Source organism: Aquarana catesbeiana, linkage group LG02 (assembly GCF_042186555.1).
Source record: "Aquarana catesbeiana isolate 2022-GZ linkage group LG02, ASM4218655v1, whole genome shotgun sequence".
In the NCBI taxonomy this organism is placed as follows: domain Eukaryota; kingdom Metazoa; phylum Chordata; class Amphibia; order Anura; family Ranidae; genus Aquarana; species Aquarana catesbeiana.
In genome coordinates, this window is record NC_133325.1 from 178,692,306 (window position 1) to 178,715,434 (window position 23,129).

Consider the following 23,129-nt stretch of genomic DNA (forward strand, 5'->3'; position numbering starts at 1 on the left):
TGTCTTCTTCTTGGTGGCAGCGGGACACTACTTGTGCTTGCCACCTCACCAGCTGGAACTGCACTTATGGGACTCGCCACGTCACCAAGTGTTACTGCAGTGCTGCTTTGACTACGACCGGGGTGTACTAGGCTGCTGGTGCTTGCCAGTTCACCAAAACGCTACCAAAAAAACTGTTAGTGATCGTAGGGATCAAGCCTGACTCTGCGAACGCTGCAGTTATGCGTTTAGTGTTTTGTAAGTGACAGTGATCGATTGATACTGCACTTGAGTGGGCTGGGCCGGGCGGAGGGGCAAAACGCAGGTGCTAGCAGGTATCTGGGCTGATCCCGCTAACACTGCGTTTTTGGGAACCCTAAACTGCTGGGGACGCTAGTATAAATCTGATCGGATCAGATATTGATCTGTTCAGATACTATACCACTAAGGGAGGTGTATGGTGCGTGCGTGGGTGTTATCGCTACTGGCGCTAACCTGACGCTGCCTGGGGCTGGTGCTTGCCAGTTCACCAAAACGCTACCAAAAAAACTGTTAGCGATCGCAGGGATCAGGCCTGACTCTGCGAACGCTGCAGTTATGCGTTTAGTGTTTTGTAAGTGTCAGTGATCGATCGATACTGCACTTGGGTGGGCTGGGCCGGGCGGAGGGGCAAAACGCAGGTGCTAGCAGGTATCTGGGCTGATCCCGCTAACACTGTGTTTTTGGGAACCCTAAACTGCTGGGGACGCTAGTATAGATCTGATCAGATCAGATATCGATCCGTTCAGATATTATACCACTAAGGAAGGTTTATGCTGCGTGCGTGGGTGTTAGCGGTACTGGCGCTAACCTGACGCTTCCTGGGGCGACGCAGACCGTATCTGACCCTAAAACCTAAGTTATATCACCGCTGGGCGATCAGGGGGCTAAACCTTTATTAGGTAATAAACGGCGGGTGCCTGACAAAAATAAACTAACCAGCATCATCCGTAACGGTTATACGGTGATCAGTGGTGAAAGGGTTAACTAGGGGGCAATCAAGGGGTTAAAACATTTATTAGATAGTATATGGGGGTCCCTGTTGCTATAAAATGCTTAGTGACACTGGCGACGGGGGGTGATCAAGGGGTTAAAACTTTATTAGGGGGGTATCCTAGACCTAAAGGGGGGCTACCACTAACTACCCTACCACACTAACTGTCACAAACTGACACCAATGCAGTAATCAGAAAAAAAAAACAAACTGCTTGGTGTCACTGTGACAGGGGGGGTGATCGGGGGGTATACAGTATGCCTGGCGCGTTCTACTGTGTGTGTAGTGCTTGTGCACTCATATCGATGTCTTTCTCCTTGGCGCCGAATGGAAAATACCGAGCCGAGGAGAGATGACATCACTTCATCCGCTTCTGTTTACTATACAGAAGCCGAGGAAGCATTTAATTCGACAGGAGCAATCGCGAGGGGGGAGCCACAAATGAGTGGCCTCCCCCTCACCTTTGATCGCCCCTGACGAGAATCCGACCGCCGCAGGTACTGGGGGGGGGGTGTGTCCGATGGGACCCCCCGCGGGAAGGCAAGGACGTACCTGTAAGTCTTTTTGCCTGCCCGTGCCATTCTGCCAACGTATATCGTCGTGCGGCAGTCGGCAACTGGTTAAAGTTCATGTGCGTGTAAAGGCAGGTGTCCCAGTCCCAATACTTTTGGTAATACAGTGTGTGTATAGATATATATACACATCTATACACACAATGTGTGTTTGAGCTTTGGGGTGCACACCCTAATGTAATAGGCTGCGCACGCCGATGATGCTGATCACACAGTGATGTCAGAACACACACACCTTGACTTCTCCCTCCAGACCCCCATCACCCACCCTCTCCCAATAGAGGGAACGGGTGTAGGCCGTGTCAGCCCAGTCTCCGGTTCGGCAACAGATCCGGTTCCCCGAGGTGTTATGAGGTGACTCTCCTCAGTCACACTACAAATTACCCGCCAACAACGGCCGGGCGTCTCAGAGCGGACTGGCTCATAACTCCAGTTGCGGTGGGGGGCGTAAAATCCTGGGTCTATACACACACTGGTGATTCAGTTTATGGACACTAGGAGCTCTAACACGATATATAATAAATATATGAACGATCAATTAATGAAGCTGGCCTAAGAGTAGGAAAAAAGTACCCCATAAGAGTGCACACACCCCCCTCCTGTGTGTAAGTTGGTAAGACCCGAGGCTGGGCTGACACACGAGAGGCTGACTGGAGGTTCCCGCGCCAGCACGGGCTGCCCCATCCTCTGAGGTTGTGGGGGGGCGGCGATGAAGTATGGAGATTGGAAGGTGAGGAGCTTGTCCCCTCGTGTAGTAGACGGTGAGGTAGGTAAGTGGCTGTAGGCTCAGCACTGGGTATCAGGAACTTATTGGCTCACTTGATACTCTGGAACTCCACGTCCCAGCATGCACAGCACCCTGCTGTCTCTGTGTTGTGGATGGGGAGGATTGTGAGTGTCCCTGTTCTCTATGCTGTATAGCAGAGGTGGGCAACCTGAGGACCTGCAGCTGTTGTGGAACTACATTTCCCATGAGGCATTGCAAAGTCAGCAGTTACAAGTACTCCCAGAGGCATGATGGGACTTGTAGTTCTGCAACAGCTGGAGGCCCCCAGGTTGCCTACCTCTGCTGTATAGGACTGTACTGTCTGTGTATGCGCTTCTTGCACACTGCTCTGTATTGTGTGGTATGGGCTCAATTTACGCTGTCCGACGCCTGTGGAAAGGGGCCGGCGCTGTCCGACGCCTGTGGAAAGGGGCCGGCGCTGTCCGACGCCTGTGGAAAGGGGCCGGCGCTGTCCGACGCCTGTGGAAAGGGGCCGGCGCTGTCCGACGCCTGTGGAAAGGGGCCGGCGCTGTCCGACGCCTGTGGAAAGGGGCCGGCGCTGTCCGACGCCTGTGGAAAGGGACCGGCGCTGTCCGACGCCTGTGGAAAGGGGCCGGCGCTGTCCGACGCCTGTGGAAAGGGACCGGCGCTGTCCGACGCCTGTGGAAAGGGGCCGGCGCTGTCCGACGCCTGTGGAAAGGGGCCGGCGCTGTCCGACGCCTGTGGAAAGGGGCCGGCGCTGTCCGACGCCTGTGGAAAGGGGCCGGCGCTGTCCGACGCCTGTGGAAAGGGGCCGGCGCTGTCCGACGCCTGTGGAAAGGGGCCGGCGCTGTCCGACGCCTGTGGAAAGGGGGCGGCGCTGTCCGACGCCTGTGGAAAGGGGGCGGCGCTGTCCGACGCCTGTGGAAAGAGGGCGGCGCTGCCCGACGCCCTTTTTTATATATATATATATATATATATAATCTATCTCACAAAAGTTAGTACACCCCTCACATTTTTGTAAATATTTTATTATATCTTTTCATGCGACAACACTGAAGAAATGACACTTTGCTACAATGTAAAGTACAGCTTGTATAACAGTGTAAATTTGCTGTCCCCTTAAAATAACTCAACACACAGCCATTAATGTCTAAACTGCTGGCAACAAAAGTGAGCACCCCTAAGTGAAAATGTCCAAATTGAGCCCAATTAGCCAGTTTCCCTCCCCAGTGCCATGTGACTCTTTAGTGTTACAAGGTCTCAGGTGTGAATGGGGAGCAGGTGTGTTAAATTTGGTGTTGTCGCTCTCACTCTCTCATACTAGTCACTGGAAGTTCAACATGGCACCTGATGGCAAAGAACTCTCCGAAGATCTGAAAAAAAGAATTGTTGCTCTACATAAAGATGGCCTAGGCTATAAGAAGATTGCCAAGACCCTGAACCGAGCTGCAGCACAGTGGCCAAGACCATACAGCAGTTTAACAGGACAGGTTCCACTCAGAACAGGCCTCGTCATGGTCCACCAAAGATGTTTAGTGTACATGCTCAGCATCTAATTCAGAGGTTGTCTTTGGGAAATAGACGTATGAGTGCTGCCAGCATTGCTGCAGAGGGTAAAGGGGTGGGGGGTCAGCCTGTCAGTGCTATGACCATAACGCCGCACACTGCATCAAATGAATCTGCATGGCTGTCGTCCCAGAAGGAAGCCTCTTCTAAAGATGATGCACAAGAGAGCACACAAACAGTTTGCTGAAGATAAGCAGGCCAAGGACATGGATTACTGGAACCATGCTGTGTGGTCTGATGAGACCAAGATAAACTTATTAGGTTCAGATGGTGTCAAGCGTGTGTGGCGGCAACCAGGTGAGGAGTACGAAGACAAAGGTGTGTCTTGCCTACAGTCAAGCATGGTGGTGGGAGTGTCATGGTCTGGGGCTGCATTAATGCTGCTGGCACTGGGGAGCTACAGATCATTGTGGGAACCATGAATGCCAACATGTACTGTGAGATACTGAAGCAGGAACGTGATCCCCCCCCCCCCCTTTTGGAGACTGGGCCGCAGGGCAGTATTCCAACATAACAACCCCAACGCACACCTCCAAGACGACCACTGCCTTGGTAAAGGTGATGGACTGGTCAAGCAAATCTCCAGACCTAAACCCTATTGAGCATCTGTTGTACATCCTCAAACAGAAGGTGGAGGAGCGCAAGTTCTCTAATGCTGTGTACACAACCGCACTTTCGACGGACTGAATCACGTCTGACTTTTTGGTGGACTTTCGACAGACTTCCGTAGAATCGGACTTGTCTACACACAATCACACCAAAGTCCGACGGATTCGACCGTGATGACATATGACCAGACTAGAATAAGGAAGTTCATAGCCAGTAGCCAATAGCTTCCCTAGCGCCGGTTTTCGTCTGTCGGACTAGCATACAGACGAACGGATTTTTCGACCGGACTCGAGTCCGTCGGAAAGATTTGAAACCTGTTCTAAATTTAAAGTCGGTCACATTTTCGACAGAAAAGGTCCGCTGCAGGTCCGATGAAGCCCACACACGGTCGAATTGTCCAACGGATTCGTTCCGTCGGACAAGGTTGGTCGAAAAGTCCGGCCGTGTGTACGCGGCGTAACATCCACCAGCTCTGTGATGTCGTCATGGAGGAGTGGAAGAGGACTCCAGTGGTAACCTGTGAAGCTTAAGAGGGTTAAGGCAGTGCTGGAAAATAATGGTGGACACACAAAATATTGACACTTCGGGCCCAGTTTGGACATTTTCACTTAGGGGTGTACTCACTTTTGTTGCCAGCAGTTTAGACATTAATGGCTGTGTGTTGAGTTATTTTGAGGAGACAGCAAATTTACACTGTTATACAAGCTGTACACTCACTACTTTACATTGTAACAAAGTGTAATTTCTTCAGTGTTGTCAAATGAGAAGATATAATAAAATATTTACAAAAATGTGAGGGGTGTACTAACTTTTGTGAGATTGTGTGTGTGTGTATATGTGTGTATGTATGTGATATATATGATATATATATTACACACAGTGAGGGAAAATTATTTGATCCCCTGCTGATTTTGTATGTTTGCCCACTGACAAAGAAATGATCAGTCTATAATTTTAATGGTAGGTTTATTTTAACAGTGAGAGACAGAATAACAAAAAAATCCAGAAAAACGCATTTCAAAAAAAGTTATCAATTGATTTGCATTTTAATGAGTGAAATATTCACAAAACATGACTTAGTACATGGTTGCAAAAGCCTTGTTGGCAATCACAGAGGTTAGACATTTCTTGAAGTTGGCCACCAGATTAGCACACATCTCAGGAGGGATTTTTCCCAATCCTCTTTGCAGATCCTCTACAAGTCATTAATGTTTCGAGGCTGATGTTTGGTAATTCAAACCTTCAGCTTCCTCCACATATTTTCTATGAGATTAAGGTCTGGAGACTCACTAGGCCACTCCAGGACCTCAATGTGCTTCTTCTTGAGCCACTCCTTTGTTGCCTGGGTCCTTGTCATGCTGGAATACCTATCCACGACCCATTTTCAATGTCCTGGCTGAGGGAAGGAGGTGCTCACCCAAGATATGACGGTACATGGCCCCGTCCATCGTCCCTTTTATGCGGTGAAGTTGTCTTGTCCCCTTAGCAGAAAAACATCCCCAAAGCATAATGTTTCCACCTTCATGTTTGACGGTGGGGATGGTATTCTTGGGGTCATAGGCAACATTCCTCCTCCAAACACAGCGAGTTGCGTTGATGTCAAAGAGCTTGATTTTGGTCTCATCTGACCACAACACTTACACCCAATTCTCCTCGGAATCATTCAGATGTTCATTAGCAAACTTCAGATGGGCCTGTAAAAGTGCTTTCTTAAGCAGCGGGACTTTGCAGGCGCTGCAGGATTTCAGTCCTTCACTGCGTAGAGTGTGTGTGTGTGTGTGTGTGTGTGTGTGTGTGTGTGTGTGTTTTTTGTTTTGTTTTGTTTTTTTTTTTTTTTTTTTTTTTTTTTTTTTTTTTTTTTTTTTTTTTTTTTTGTGACTATGGTCCCAGCTGCCTTGAGATCAAATGAAAAGTCAGTTTAGTGTTTGAGTGCATATTGACCTTTGTCATGGGGTCAATACAGTGAGGGCAGCGTTTGCCCAAAAGGGATTCACCATGGTGGAGGTGTTTTCTACTAGCACGTTTTTGCTGCACTTACTGTACCTAGGAGTGCTACAGCGCATGAAATAAATCTGGGGTGGTTTTGGATTTCCCCTACTTATTATAACTATGTATTAACTTTTCGTATAGTTAGCTGTTCTATCAAAGCTCTGATAAATTTAATGGTGATGGTACACAATAATGCTAATTATAAAACAGTGGGGTTCCACCCAAAAAAACAAAAATACCTGAAAAATTGTAAAAAAAAAAAAAAACAAACAAAATTTGAATATTTTTTTTTTTTTTTTTACTTACCTCTAAATGCCTGTTGCTAGGTGGTCCCTCGTAGTCTGCCTCTTCCTTTTGCCTGGACTGGTGACATCACTTCCCCCTCGGCACAGGAAGGGCTCGGCTCTGCTCCTTCCCTCCTGTCAATCATCTGGGACCCATTACAGGTCCCAGGTGATTGAGCGGTCAATCACGGCGCGCGGCGCCGCTTGCGCATGCGCAGTGGGTGCCAGGCTGTGAAGCCACAGCCCGGCACCCACAGTTGAAATGCCGGCGCCGACGAGCGAAGGGGGGGGACGAGCAGGGCTTCGATCCCCCACATCGCTGGACCCAGGGACAGGTAAGTGTCCAATTAAAAGTCAGCAGCTGCAGTATTTGTAGCTGCTGACTTTTAATTTTTTTTTTTTTTTTAATGGAGCCCCTGGGTGGAACTCCTCTTTAAATAAGCATGTTAGCATTTATACTTCATGGTTAAATAAATTCTAACATGAAACACTAAAATAATATTACAGAGCATATAAAACAGGCTGCATTCGCACTACAGCATTTTGAATCGCGGGCAGATTTGCCGCGGATCTGCCCGCGGTTTGACATCGCCGAGGTGACTCACATTCGCGATGCCTTGAATGACACCTCAAATCGCGGTGTGGGTCTGCCGTGATTGCCATGCGATAAATCGTGCTGCAATGCGAGTCCCGCTTTTTGTCATTCACACCTCAGCGCTGTCAAATCGGATTTAGATTTAAAACTGTCGTGTGAATGCAGCCTTAAGGCTCGATTCACACAGGGGCAACACGACTTCAACGCGACTTTGCAACGCGACTTCAACCCGACTTCAACACGACTTGTGGATCCGACTTTCAATGAACGGGGATCCGACTTGGATCCCCGCCACTGTGTTTGGTATGAATCTTAGGGGGAACTCCGCGCCAAATTTTAAATAAAAATCCGGCATGGGTTCCCCCCCAGGGGCATACCAGGCCCTTGGGTCCGGTATGGATCTTGAGGGGAACCCCCCTACGCCGAAAGGACGGCGTGGGGGGTCCCCCCAATCCATACCAGACCCTTATCCGAGCACGCAGCCCGGCCGGACAGGAATGGGGGTGGGGACGAGCGAGCGCCCCCCCCCCCCCCCTCCTGAACCGTACCAGGCCGCATGCCCTCAACATGGGGGGGTTGGTGCCTTGGGGGAGGGGGGCGCGCTGCGGCCCCCCCACCCCAAAGCATCTTGTCCCCATGTTGATGAGGACAAGGGCCTCTTCCCGACAACCCTGGCCATTGGTTGTCGGGGTCTTCGGGTGGGGGCTTATCGGAATCCGGGAGCCCCCTTTAATAAGGGGGCCCCCAGATCCCGGCCCCCCACCCTATGAGAATGAGTATGGGGTACATCGTACCCCTAAACAACTAATAAAAAAATTGTAGTGTGGTAACAGTATGAAAGAGCAGGAACCACCGGTGACAATAAGTATCTGGATGGTGACTTTATCCCTCCACCACTCTTAGATGGCCCCTCACCTCAGATATTCGACCTGAAACAGGTCACACCGCTCTCTCCTGGAGAGTGGAGGAAGGTGAAGTGGCTGCTACTTTTTATCTTATTCTATATTCATCATCTGCCTACTGAGCATTCTGAGCTGAAGGAAGTGAAGGAGTATTATAAAGACTGATCCATTCAATCCTTAAAGCGGTGTGACCTGTTTCAGGTCGAATATCTGAGGTGAGGGGCCATCTAAGAGTGGTGGAGGGATAAAGTCACCATCCAGATACTTATTGTCACCGGTGGTTCCTGCTCTTTCATACTGTTACCACACTACAATTTTTTATTAGTTGTTTATGGATTCTTATTTGCGCAGCACTTTTTATTTATATACATGTTTTTGAGGTATTTTTTGAGTTGACCTTAGTGCCTGCCTGCATTTATATTGTCATATCAGTCAGCGCTGAATTTATTACATTATTTCCATTTCTGTACATCGTACCCCTACCCATTCACCTAGGGAAAAGTGTCAATTTAAAAAAAAAACACTACATAGATTTTTAAAGTATTTTATTAGACAGCTCCGGGGTCTTCTTCCGACTTCGGGGGTCTCTCCGGTTCTTCTCCGCGCTCTCCGGGTCTTCTGCCGGGCTCCTCCGCTCTCTTCTGCCGCTCTTTTGCTAAAGCGGAGGAGCCCGGTCTTCCGTCTTCTGCCCTCTTTTCTTCTGATGTTGACACGACGCTCTCTCCGGCTAGAATGCTCTCTGTGCGCTCTGCTCTGACTTATATAGGCGGTGACCCCGCCCCCTTATGCCGTCACAGTCCCTGGGCATGCTGGGACTATGACTGCATAAGGGGGCGTGGTCATTGGGCGATGACCACGCCCCTAAAACGTCACAGTCCCAGCATGCCCAGGGACTGTGACGGCATAAGGGGGCGTGGTCACCACCTATATAAGTCAGAGCGGAGCGCTCAGAGTGCATTCCAGCCCCAGAGAGCATCGTGTCAACATCAGGAGAAAAGAGGGCAGAAGACGGAAGACCGGGCTCCTCCGCTTTAGCAAAAGAGCGGCAGAAGAGAGCGGAGGAGCCCGGCAGAAGACCCGGAGAGCGCGGAGAAGAACCGGAGAGACCCCCGAAGAGAAGAAGGCAGCAGACCGGGCTCCTCCGCTATAGCAAAAGAGCGGCAAAAGAGCAGAAAATAGCGGAGCAGCCCGGCAGAAGACCCGGAGAGCGCGGAGAAGACCCCCGAAGACGGAAGAAGACCCCCGGAGCTGTCTAATAAAATACTTTAAAAATCTATGTAGTGTTTTTTTTTTAAATTGACACTTTTTCCCTAGGTGAATGGGTAGGGGTACGATGTACCCCATACTCATTCACATAGGGTGGGGGGCCGGGATCTGGGGGCCCCCTTATTAAAGGGGGCTCCCGGATTCCGATAAGCCCTCCGCCCGCAGACCCCGACAACCAACGGCCAGGGTTGTCGGGAAGAGGCCCTTGTCCTCATCAACATGGGGACAAGGTGCTTTGGGGTGGGGGGGGCGCAGCGCGCCCCCCTCCCCCAAGGCACCAACCCCCCCATGTTGAGGGCATGCGGCCTGGTACGGTTCAGGAGGGGGGGGCGCTCGTCCCCACCCCCATTCCTGTCCGGCCGGGCTGCGTGCTCGGATAAGGGTCTGGTATGGATTGGGGGGGGACCCCCCACGCAGTTTTTTTCGGCGTAGGGGGTTTCCCTCAAGGTCCATACCAGACCCAAGGGCCTGGTATGCCCCTGGAGGGGGAACCCATGCCGGATTTTTATTTAAAATTTGGCGCGGAGTTCCCCCTCAAGATCATCTGAGCACAAGTCGCATGCCGAAGTCGGATCATGCGAGACGGCGATCCGACTTCAATGATAGTCAATAGACTGAAGTCGGATCAAAGTCGGATCAAAGTAGTACAGGGAGTATGCTCTGAAGTCGGAGCGACCTCAGTAGTGTCTATTAAGACGCTCCCATTCACTTAAATGTGAATCTCTTTCTGGGGCGACTTGGGGCGACTTGAGGGCATACAAGTCGGATCCCAAGTCGCCCCAGTGTGAACCGAGCCTAAAGCTCACCCAGACACCACCAACACAAACATTCTGTATAGCCGTCTGTCCAATGAAAAATCCATTAGAAGCAGTCCTTCCTGATCACCAGGAAGTATATTCTTCTTGTGCCCATCCTCCAGGAAGGATGCTGTAGTCTCGACTAGGGGCAGCATTCATCCATGAATCACCGCTATTTGACCCGGGTTAAAGCTGCACGATTTTGGCTAAAATTTTGCGATTTGTTTGCTTAGAATAAAGATTGATTCTCGCAGCGAAACCTCCTCTTTCACATTATACAAAAAAAAAAAGGGCTAACTTTAAGGTTTAAAGAATTTAAAAAAAAAATAAAAACTAAAGTGTATTTTTTCCAAAAAAATTGCATTTGAAAGACCGCTGTGCAAATACAGTGTGACATAAAATATTGCAACAACCACCTTTTTATTCTCTAGAGTCTATGCTGAAAAAAGGTTTAGTCTTTAAAGTGGAGGTCCGCCCTCCGCTGCAAAAATTTAAAAGCTAGCAGCTACACATACTGCAGCTGCTGGCTTTTAATAATACAGTAGGACACTTGCCTGTCCTGGAGTTTAGGGATGTCGGCACCGCAGCTCATGTTTCCATCAGCTGTCAGGTGTAGCGTTACGGCTTCACGCCAGGAACCCTACTGCGCATGCGTGAGGCTCCGCTCCTCTCTTACTGGCCCGGCGGCAGGGGAAGGAGGAGGGAGCCCCAGTGATGACAAAGATGTCAAAGGCTGCTGCCCGGACTCCCGGAAGTGGTATCGGGATACCTGTGAAAGACAGGTATCCGCCCCCCCGAAAGGTGCCAAATGTGGCACCGGAGGGGGGAGCAGGCAAATGAGCGTAAGTTTCACTTTTGGGTTGGAACTCTGCTTTAGGGGTTAAACTTCCCTCATCCACAGACCAATTACATTCTTTTGATCTAAGAACGAAATGTTACTTTGTTTATAGTTATCCAAAACATAGCAGGCTGCCTGGATTTTTTTTTTTTTTTTCAGCTGTCACAGAACTTTTTGCACTTGTTAGTTAGAATCAAGAAATGCTGTTTTAAGATCGGGAAGGGAAAAGAATCTCGATTTTGATTCTTAACGATTAATCGTTTAGCTCTAACTTGGGTCATCCTTCAGTAACAACTGGTGTACTCAGGAAAGTAATTTTAATTCACACATCCCCAGGAGGTCTTATCTGGTGTTCCTCTACCCCAGGTTGGATAAAAATCAATGATTTAAAAAAAAAAAAAAATCAATTTTTTTTTTTTTTTTTTTTTTTTTTTCCAATTTCAATTTTTTTTTTACTTAAAAAAAAAAAAAAAAAAAAATTAAACTGGATTTTTATTAAAATTTATTTTAACAAAATGCTTTTGGATAAAAATCTATCTAAAGATAGTATTCTATTTAAGATACATTAATAATTTTAGTTTATTCAGCATGAAATGTAGCATGAGGCTGTATATTCTGCAATATTTACATTTTTGGTAAACTCATTCAATGAATCCAAGCTCTGCAAGCTGAGATAAAATGTACTGCATTGATACATTCACACAATTTCACAGTAACCATGAGATAAAACAAAGTTCAGTAATATTCCTTTATCCCATTGTTTTGCAAATCTATGCACCACTACAAACTTTAGTGAATTGCAGTTTTACGAACCTGAAAGCTTATTGTTCTAAATAGGAAATTTTTAATTTTGTTTGATTTGATTGTAGCCGTATTAGTGCAATTGTGACAGAGAAAATTGAGTACTGTCCGTGATACTTTTTTTATTTGCACTAACATACAATTTTTCAGGACAAGCTTTCGGGGTATGTCCCCTTCTTCAAGGTCCAAGCAGTACTGACTCACAAATTTTTAAGCAGAATGTTAAAGGAGAAAAAAAAAAAAAAAAAAAGAGAAAACCACAGACATACCATCAAAGAACATAAAGAAGACAGTTTATGCACACCTGTGGGACATCATTTCTCACAATCGGACCACACTATAGAAGACCTCAATGTCTTATTTCTTAAAGGGAATTTCAGAACTATCCAGGAAAGGAAAACGTTTGAACTAAGAATGATACTTCTTTTTGACACGAAGAACAATGGCCTGAATTTAGATATTGGTTTCCTTACACATTATGCTAAAGTTTTACGACCCCTCTGTGACTAGCATTCCCCCCCCCCCATTCCCCCCTAGCTCTCCCTCTGTCTTATCTATCTCACTAACTCTGCTGCTATCTTTATTACCATTGATTTGTATGTGTTTGGTTTTCTCTTTTTTTTTTTTTTTTCTCCTTTAACATTCTGCTTAAAAATTTGTGAGTCAGTACTGCTTGGACCTTGAAGAAGGGGACATACCCCGAAAGCTTGTCCTGAAAAATTGTATGTTAGTGCAAATAAAAAAAGTATCACGGACAGTACTCAATTTTCTCTAATTTTGTTTGCAAATATTAAAGATTCTAAGGTGTCCGTTTATGAAGCAGTGATCAGCGGTGATCCCGAGGATCACCGCAGATCACAGTCCATAAACAGTTTATGAAACAGTGATAATCGGGGGAGAACATGTTTGAACTTGTTCTCCCGCCGATTATCTCTACACACGGAGAATCCTCATTGAATGACACAGTAACGGCCAGTTTATGAAGCGGTGATCTCACCGCTTCACTGGCGATCTGTGTCAGAATTCACACTCCCAGGTTCACCAGCTCAGAGGTGGTGAATCGGGGAGTGAAGAGGAAATCTGGGGGGATCTGAGGGGGAAGGAGGAAGATTTTTAACTTCCTTATGCCTCGTTCAGACCCCCCAACACTGTAAGCATGTCCCCCTGTCATATTTATGTGTATACATATTTATACATATATACATATAATGTGTATATGTATATATATATCATGTGTGTGTGTGTGTATACATGTATATATAGTGTGTGTGTGTGTATACATATGTGTATAATGTAGGGGGACACATTATTTTATTAACATTAATCCACGCCGTTGAGCGGTGATAATTTATCACTGCTTGATAAACTGACATCTGGTGCTGTAATCCCGTAAAGTCTCACGAGATTACAGTATCAGGGGCCGTTCTCCACTATTTGAAGCATTTGTAGATCACTTCACTCCTCCAAAGGTGAAGCGATCTACACCGCTTCATAAACTGGCACACAGAGGAGAAGATTCTTCACTGTGAATGCCGGAGAACGAAGCAGTGAATAGATTTCACTGCTTCATAAACGGACACCTAACTACCAGCAAGAATAATTCCTTACATTTTAAAGAGCACCTGTCATTTCATAGCCATCATGGCAGCGCCTGTTAGTGGGCATCCACTCATCTGCTGACACCACGTCCCTCACCTTGTTGTGTCACTGCTACATCACCAGCTGCCCCATTATAGTGAATAGGACTGTCGGTGAGTCAACAGCGGGTCAGAAGAGAAGCCGCTGTGGGACAGAGATGACAGTTGCTCTTTAAAAATGATGATTTAAATCAAGCCGTTTTACTAGTGATTTAAATCGACATGATTTACAGTTCACATACTCATAAGTTTACATACCCTGGCAGAATTTATGATTTCTTGGCCATTTTTCAGAGAATGATTTTCCATATGAATGATAACATAAAAACTTTTCTTTCACTCATTGTTAGTGTTTGGCTGAAGCCATTTATTGTCAATCAACTGTTTTTTCTCTTTTTAAATCGTAATCACAACAGAAACTACCCAAATGGAGGCTTTTCGCCAAGAGATAAAGAGCCTCATCCACAAATACCACAAAAGACTTCAAGCTGTTATTGATGTTAAAGGGGGCAATACACGGTATTAAGAACTGGGGTATGTAAACTTTTGATCAAGGTTATTTGGGTAGTTTCTGTTGTGATTATGATTTAAAAAGCGTAAACACAGTTGATTGATAATAAATGGCTTCAGTAAAACAATAACCATGAGTGAAAGAAAAGTTTTTGTGTTATTCATATTCTCTAAAAAATGGTCATGAAATCATAAATTCTGCCAGGGTATGTAAACTCATGAGCACAAAGTTTACAAAGCAAATCCACCCTGCTCTACCCCCGTACATAACATCAGGAGTCCTAGGTGAGAACATTCTGTTAAGATATGAATTCTCATTTTTGACTCCTTGTTACGAACACCCTGCTGGCTAAACTTTCTGTACTGGTCTTCCAAGACGACATTTTCCAACATAGGCCAAATGAATGTATCAACCAGGCAGTAAAACTCCAGAAATATATGTTATTAAACCATGTTGCCTTCCAACAACAGTGCATCTGGAAAGTATTCACAGCGCTACACTTTCTCCACATTTTGTTGTGTTACGGCCTTTTTCCAAAATGGATTAAATTCATTATTTTCCTCACAATTCTACAAATAATACCCCATAATGACTATGCGAAAGAAGTTTGTTTGAAATCTTTGCAAATTTATTAAAAATAAAAAACGAAAAAAAAATCACATGTGGATAAGTATTCACAGCCTTTGTCATGACATTCAAAATTGAGCTCAGGTGCATCCTGTTTCCACTGATCATCCTTGAGATATTTCTACAACTTGATTGGAGTCCACCTGTGGTAAATTCAGTTGATTTGACATGATTAGCAAAAGGCACACACCTGTCTATATAAGGTCCCACGGGTAACAGTGCATGTCAGAGCACAAACCAAGCCATGAAGTCCAAGTCTATAGACCTCTGAAACAGGATTGTATTGAGGCACAGATCTGGGGAAGAGTACACAAATATTTCTGCAGCATTGAAGGTCCCAATGAGCACCGTGGACTCCATCATCCGTAAATGGAAGAAGTCTGGAACCACCAGGACTCTTCCTAGAGCGGGCCGCCTGGCCAAACTGAGCGATCAGGGGAGAAGGGCCTTAATCAGGGAGGTGACCAAGAACCCTATGGTCACTCTGACAGAGCTCCAACATTTCTCTGTGGCGAGAGGAGAACCTTCCAGAAGAACAACCATCTCTGCCGCACACCACCAATCAGGCCTGTATGGTACAGTGACCAGACGGAAGCCACTTCTCAGTAAAAGGCACATGACAGCCCGCCTGTAGTTTGCCAAACGACACCTGAAGGGCTCTCAGACCATGAGAAACAAAATTCTCTGGTCTGATGAAACAAAGGTTGAACTCTTTGGCCTGAATGGCAAGCGTCAGGTCTAGAGGAAACCAGGCACTGCTTATCACCTGGCCAATACCATCCTAACAGTGAAGCATGGTGGCAGTATCATGCTGTGGGGATGTTTTTCAGTGGCAGGAACTGGGAGACTAGTCAGGATTGAGGGAAAGATGAATGCAGCAATGTACAGAGACATCCTTAATGAAAACCTGCTCCAGAGCGCTCTGGCCCTCCGACTGGGCTGAAGGTTCATCTTCCAACAGGACAACGGCCCTAAGTACACAGCCAAGATAACAAAAGAGTGGCTATGGGACAACTCTGTGAATGTCCTTGAGTGGCCCAGCCAGAGCCCAAACTTAAACCCAATTGATCTCTGGAGAGTCCTGAAAATGGCTGTGCACCGACACTCATCATCCAACCTGATGGAACTTGAGAGGTCCTGCAAAGAATGTGAGAAACTGCCCAAAAATAGGTGTGCCAAGCTTGTAGCATCATACTCAAAAGACTTGAGGCTGTAATTAGTGCCAAAGGTGCTTCAACAAAGTATTGAGCAAAGGCTGTGAATACTTATGTACATGGGATTTTTTTTTTTTTTAATACATTTGCACAAGATTTCAGACAAACTTCTTTCACATTGTCATTATGGGGTTTTGACTGTAGAATTTTGAGGAAACTAATGAATTTAATCCATTTCGGAATAAGGCTGTAACCTAACATAAAATGTGGAAAAAGTGAAGCGATATATGAATACTTTCCGGATGCGTTGTATATATCACAAGTTGTATGGGACTACCACATTCACTGTTGTTGTTGTTGTTGTTGTTGTTGTTATTATACAGGATTTATATAGCGCCAACAGTTTGTGCAGTGCTTTACAACATGAACTATATGGACTCTAAAGCCTCGTACACACGATGACAGGCTGTTGGCAGAAAATGCGATCGTTTGTACGCTCCATTGGACAATTGTCGGATTTTCTGCGGACAAATGTTGGATGACAGGCTTTAAAATTTTCCGCAGACAAATGTCTTGTTGTCGGAAAATGTCTGTCAGATTTTCCGAGCGTGTGTATACAAGTCCGTCGGACAAAAGTCCAAAGTACAAACACGCATGCTCTGAAGCAAGGACGAGCCAGAAGCGGTTGGTCATGTAAACTAGCGTTCGTAATGGAGAATTAACATTCGTGACGTGGCAAATTATGAAATCTTGAAATGCAGAGCACATTCTTTTCTTCTTTAACCTCTTCAGATCCGCGCTATTGCCAAATGACGGCAACAGCGCGGACCTACATTGCCGGGACTACGTCTATTGACGTCGTCCCATGCGCGAGCGTCCTGTGCGCCCCCTGCAGGGCGCGCGCGAGACACGCCTGATCACAGATCGGAGTAAGGGGTCGGTCCCGACCCCTTACCACATGATCAGCTGTCAGCCAATGACAGCTGATCATGTAATGTAAACAGAGCCGGTAATCGGCTATTTTTTTCTCCTCGCGCTGACAGCGTGAGGAGGAAATAAAAGCCGATCACCGTCGGCCGCGAGAGGGACATCCATCCTGATCACGGCAATCATCTGTGCCCCCTGCCAGTGACACCTAGCAATAGGCAGCAGTGCCACCCATCAGCGCCCACAATCTGCCACAACAGTGCTGCACATCAGTGTCACCCACCACTACCCATCAGTGCCCCCCATCAGTGGCCATCGGTGCCGCCTTATCTGTGCCTATCAGTGTCGCCTTAACTGTGCCTATCCGTGCCCATCAGTGCAGCCTATCAGTGCCGCCTCATCAGCGCATATCAATGAAGGAGACAAATTACCTGTTTGCAAAATTTTATAACAACTATGAAACATGATTTTTTTTTTTTTTTTCAAAATTTTCCATCTTTTTTTTATTTGTCTAGCAAAAAATAAAAATCCCAGCTGTGATTAAATAACACCAAAAGAAAGCTATATTTGTGGGAAAAAAATGATAAAAATTTCATTTGGGTACAGTGTTGTATGACAGCGCAATTGTCATTCAAAGTGCGTCAGCGCTGAAAGCAGAAAATCTGGGCAGGAGGGAGTTTTAAGTGCCCAGTAAGCAAGTGGTTAACCACTTGCCGACCGCCTCACGCAGATATACTGCGGCAGAATGGCACATACAGGCAGAATCTCGTACCTGTACATTGCCCTTTAAGAAGCGGCGCCAGCGGCAAACTCCGTGAGTCGGGGTCCCGCGGACTCGATGTCCGCGGGGATACCCGCGATCGTCTCACAGAGAGGAAGAACGGGGAGATGCTAATGTAAACAAGCATCTCCCCGTTCTGCCTAGTGACAGTGTCACTGATCTCTGCTCCCTGTGATCGGAAGCAGAGGTCAGTGACGTGCCACACACAGCCCCTCCCCCCCCCCCACAGTTAGAAACACTCCCCAGGACACACTTAACCCCTACACTGCCACCTAGTGGTTAACCCCTTCACTGCCAATGTCATTTACACAGGAATCAATGCATTTGTATAGCACTGATTGCTCTATAAATGACAATGGTCCCAAAAATGTGTCAAAAATGTCCGATGTGTCCGCCATAATGTTGCAGTCGCGATAAAAATCGCTGATCGCCGCCATTACTAGTAAAAAAAAAAATAAATTATTAATAAAAATGCCATAAAACTATCCCCTATTTTGTAAACGCTATAACTTTTGCGCAAACCAATCGATAAATGCTTATTGCGAAAATATATATATATATATATATATATATATATATATATATATATATATATATATATATATATATATATATATATATATATATATATATATATATATAATTTTTTTTTTACCAAAAATATGTAGAAGAATACGTATCAGCCTAAACTGAGAAAAAAAAATATTTTTGGGGGATATTTATTATAGCAAAATGTAAAAAATAATGCTTTTTTTTTTTTCAAAATTGACGCTCTTTTTTGTTTATAGCACAAAAAAGAAAAACTGCAGGGGTGATGAAATACCACCAAAAGAAAGCTCTATTTGCGGGAAAAAAGGACGTTGATTTTGTTTGGGAGCCACGTCGCACAACCGTGCAATTGTCAGTTAAAGCGACGCAGTGCTGAATCGCAAAAAGTGCTCTGGTCAGGAAGGGGGTAAAGTGGTTAATGGGATAATAATGAAGCTGCTTTGCTGGTGATACTGATGGAGTTATGGCAAAGGAATTTTCAAAGGCTTTTTTTTTCTAGTGATATCAAGAATAATATTATTATGCTTGCATGATTCATTGTAAGATTTTTCTGATTATTTGATGATTGCTGCAAACATATGCAACATCAGTACACAGACAATGGTTATTACTCACAGATAAACAATTGGTGATAGTGCCGCATTCATTTATTTATTTTTTCATACAGGTTTATAGTAACTGATTCTCCTGTAGCCTTTAGTCTATCCAGATAACTCGCGTGAAATTTAGCTTCCAACCGCCATCATCAAATCATATTAATTTTGAAACAAAGCACACATGGATTTAGTAGATGTTTTTCAGTACTTTATAAAAGCCCTAATTGCTTATGTCATGTGTTCAGCATGAAGGTGGAAATTATTTGATCCACTTACAAAGAAACATACACTGGTATCAAAGTGACGCAGGCTGCTGACCTATTTTTCTTTGTTTTTTGTTCATTTTACATACAGCCAGTGGCACTTTGGATTGTGTTTCATTGCAGATTATTACATGGAAAAATATGGTTGGTTATGTAAGGTCACTCATGTTTCAAGAAGTCGGTCACCATTGTAACAGTCAGACCAGGAGATGAATGAGTTGTATTGGTTGTACTGATGAAGACGGTGGCCAGCGTGACACTGGTCTCCCTGTTCTGGAAATATTGTACAGCTGAACACAGGGACAGAAATATTCTGAGTATCATGTTGTATTTTCTTGCCCTCAAAACACTTTTCTTTTGCTGGAATTAAGTGGGCTTTGTGATAACGAGCACAGATTTGGATTGGACATCTTATTTTACAGCCACTTCAAGATCTGGTATTTGTTGTGTGAGGTCAGGTACTGTTGCAACATAGAGGTAATATATGTGGTCATTATTTTTTGTATAGTGTTGTACTACTTTTGCCAAGTAAGCATAATCATAAGAAAGGTTTAGGGTGCATTCACACTTGGAAGTGCACCCTGCCATTGATTACATGAGAGAACCTCCGCGGCAATTCCAGTGATTAGCCTTAGAGGCAGCATCATTGAAAGCAATAGGACACTGCTGCCCTCCTCAGCTAATCACGTACACTCGCAAGCAGTCTGTGTTCAGGGCTGATCACTCTCATGTGGTCGCTGCAGGAGGCAGCAGCCTCCTATTCCTTTCAATGGGACTGCCTCTTCCAGCTTATCGTGGGAACACTCACTGGGGTTCGCTCAGTAGTCAGAGGCAGGGTGCATTTGCAAGTGTGAATGCACTCCTAAACTGTAATGTTGGGTAGACATGGAAAGTTTTTTTTACGTTCAACTCTCCTTGAACAAAAAAAACTTAGGCCTCTTTCACACGGGGCAGATCAGTCATGATCCGCCCCGTGAACATCCGCTTGCTCAGCGGGGATAGCTCCGCCGATCCCCGCTGAGCAGGAAGATGACAGGTGCATCGCTGCACACTGTGCAGCGACGGACCTGTCAGAGCGCCGCTCTCCCCTATGGGGGGATCGGATGATGACGGTCCGTAGTGTCCGTCGTCATCCGATCCGATCCGAAAACGGAGGAAAAAGTAGGTTTTTCCTCCGTTACACTTTTCGGATCGGAGCGGGTCGGATGTCAGCGGACATGTCACCGCTGACATCCGACGCTCCATAGGGATGACTGTATGTCCGTTTTTCATCCGAAAACGGATGGATGAAAAACGGACATACGGATCATCCGTGTGAAAGAGGCCTTACAGGTCACCACACCCCCCGATATTAGTGCAGAGATCTCCCTACTAAGTTATTGTGTTCTGACAGGGGGACTACCCCTCCTCCAGAACACATCCAATGGCTATGAGCGCTGATCGGATGATGGTTGTCCAGTATGCTTGTTCGACAGAAGTCGATTGTGAGACCAACTTCTAATGGACGAGTATCTGGACACATGGGCCGGTAACTGCTAAACTGACAGTTTTAGCCACCGATTTTCGGCCTGTGTGTACCTAGCTTGAGTTTACTAATTTGATTTTATTTTTCTGTTATGAACAGGTGCTACTAGACACATAAGTTGGCCAGTAATTTTTCTACTCTACTGGTGGCTCGACTAATTAGAACTCCAATATAGCATTTCTGAGATCTACACATTAAAGCTCAAATCCGAGCAAAAATGTTATTCCCATGCAGTGGGGCTACTGCTTGTTTCTTCTAGGGCAGAGCACAAAGTTTATACTCACGTGATCCTTCGGTGCTCAGTAAACCCCCCCCCCCCCACCACACGGTCCAGCAGTGAACTGCTCCTTTCTATGGAGTGCGCTCTCTGTACGCTAATGTCAGGAACAGTCTATTTTCAAGACTGCGGGGAGGATCGGAGGTTCAGATAAGTATCTCTGCTGTCCTCTCCTATGTAATAAAACAAGCGGTTAACCTGTAGCCCCATTGCATGAGAAAAAAAAAACATAGCCCGGTGTTTAACTTTAAGCTTTTGCGGCATTCTAAGAAAATAATAATATAAATCTAAATCCAGTGGGGTGACTGACAAAAAAAAAAAAACTGGCTGGTGAACTCAGATAAAGATCCCTGAAAAGCTAAGATGCCAAATATTTATAGCGGAACTCCAGTAAAATGGTGTTTACTCCTTACTGTTCTATATATAAAAAAAATAATAATTTCTTCTGTATCCCATGCCCAGGATAGTTTCTTTTTGTAAATTTTACACTTTCATTCAGCCAGGTAGTATAGCTCACACTATTTCTCCAGCCTGCTGCGGCTCTCGTGCCCAGAAGCCATAGTATTGTTTTATCAGCCTCTCCTCTTCCCCTGCCCACTCATTGAATGCCTTGTATTCTGTTATCCATTTACTTATGTCCTTTTATGATTTTGTGAAAGTAAATAAAAAATCTCTTCAGTGGGGTCACAGTGATAAAAAAAAAAACCTGACAGTTTCTAACTCTTCCCCACAAAATGTTTTTACTGGAGCTGTTTATTAAAACGGACCTACCAGCGTATCATGAGTACATCCCTGGCATGTCCCATGTCACCAAAAATAAAAAAGGATTGGCTTTAATTCACTTTTCTGCATGCATTTGTTGGTGCATCGAACTTGTTGCATGAAGTGTGCCCATTTATATTTTAAGAGGGGCCTTAACCACTTAAAGTGGAGTTCAACCCACTTTTACAACTCTTCAGCATCCCTCACTAAACTGTGCACTGTAAACGAATTGGATATTTTTTTATTTTTTTTTTCTCAGCACCTACTGTATATCTGCTGTATTCATTTTTCACTTCCTCCTCCCTGGCCGTGGCCCATCGCATCATTTCCTGTTTGCAATGCCTTCTGGGAAGGGGCAGCAACTTCCTCTGACACTGCCGTTGCTATGGAAACCTGACCTGAAACCTATTACGCTGCTTGTGCTGCACTGAGCATGTGCGAGATTTGCAAGGATGAGATGCAGGAAGAAATACAGTCTGGCTTCAGTTGCCCACACTTAAGATGGCCACGGCCTGCTGTAAGTTTATAATATAACAAACTACTGCTATAAACTAACAAAACAGACCTTAGTTTACAGACTAACTTTACTAGAATACATTAAGCTTGTGTATTATAGGGGTATTTTTATTTAAAAAGTATAATTTCGGCCGGAACACCACTTTAAGTACCAGCCGCCGCAGTTACACTGCGGCAGGTTGGCTCCCCTGGGTGAATCGGCATCATGGTACGTCGGCCGCTTTAAGAGCTCTAGGGGGTGCTTGCCACCGGAGTGCGTGGCCGGCGGGTGCGATGCCATCCGCGATCGCTCCTGACAGAGACAGAGAACGGAGATCTGTCAATATAAACTGACAGATCTCCGTTCTGTCAGGAGAGGAGAGACAGATCTGCTGTTCCTAAAGATTAGGAACAGCAATCGGTCTCCTCCTCCAGGCAGTCCCATCCCCCCGCAGTTAAAACACACATGAAGGAACACATTTAACCCCTTGATCGCCCCCTAGTGTTAACCCCTTCCCTGCCAGTGAAATTTATACAGTAATCGGTGGCTATTTTTTAGCTCCGATCGCTCTATAAATGTCAGTGGTCCCAAAAAATTGTCAAAAGTGTCCGATCTGTCTGCCGCAATGTTTTGCTAAAAAATCGCTGATCGCTGCCATTACTAGAAAAAAAAAAAAAAATAATAAAAATGCCATAAATCTATCCCCTATTTTGTAGACGCTATAACTTTTGTGCAAACCAATCAATATACGCTTATTCTACAAAAATATGTAGAAGAATATATATAGCCCTAAACTTTTTTTGGGGATATTTATTATAGCAAAAAGTAAAAAATATTATTTGTTTTTTTTTTCCAAAATTGTCGCTTTTTTTTGTTTATAACGCAAAAAAAAAACAAAAAAAAAACAGGTGATCAAATACCGCCAAAAGAAAGCTCTATTTGTGGGGAAAAAAAGGATGTCAATTTTGTTTGGGTACAGCTTCGCACGACCCCGCAGTTGTCGTTTAGAGGACACAGTGCCGTGTCGCAAAAAAATGGCCTGGTC

The 23,129-nt window shown here is 45.4% G+C and overlaps 1 protein-coding gene across 3 annotated transcripts in view; it reads left to right on the forward strand.

Moving 5' to 3' along the window:
• Positions 1-2,187: 2,187 nt before the first annotated feature.
• TIMELESS (timeless circadian regulator) overlaps positions 2,188-23,129 on the forward strand; it is a 164,248-nt gene continuing 143,306 nt past the window's right edge. The window contains exon 1 of one of the 3 annotated variants that reach the window (XM_073613929.1): positions 2,188-2,314. The gene's annotated coding sequence lies outside the window, so the exon portion shown is untranslated. Of the gene's footprint in view, positions 2,355-23,129 lie in introns of all 3 variants that reach the window. The other 2 variants (XM_073613928.1, XM_073613930.1) reach the window with 2 other exon arrangements.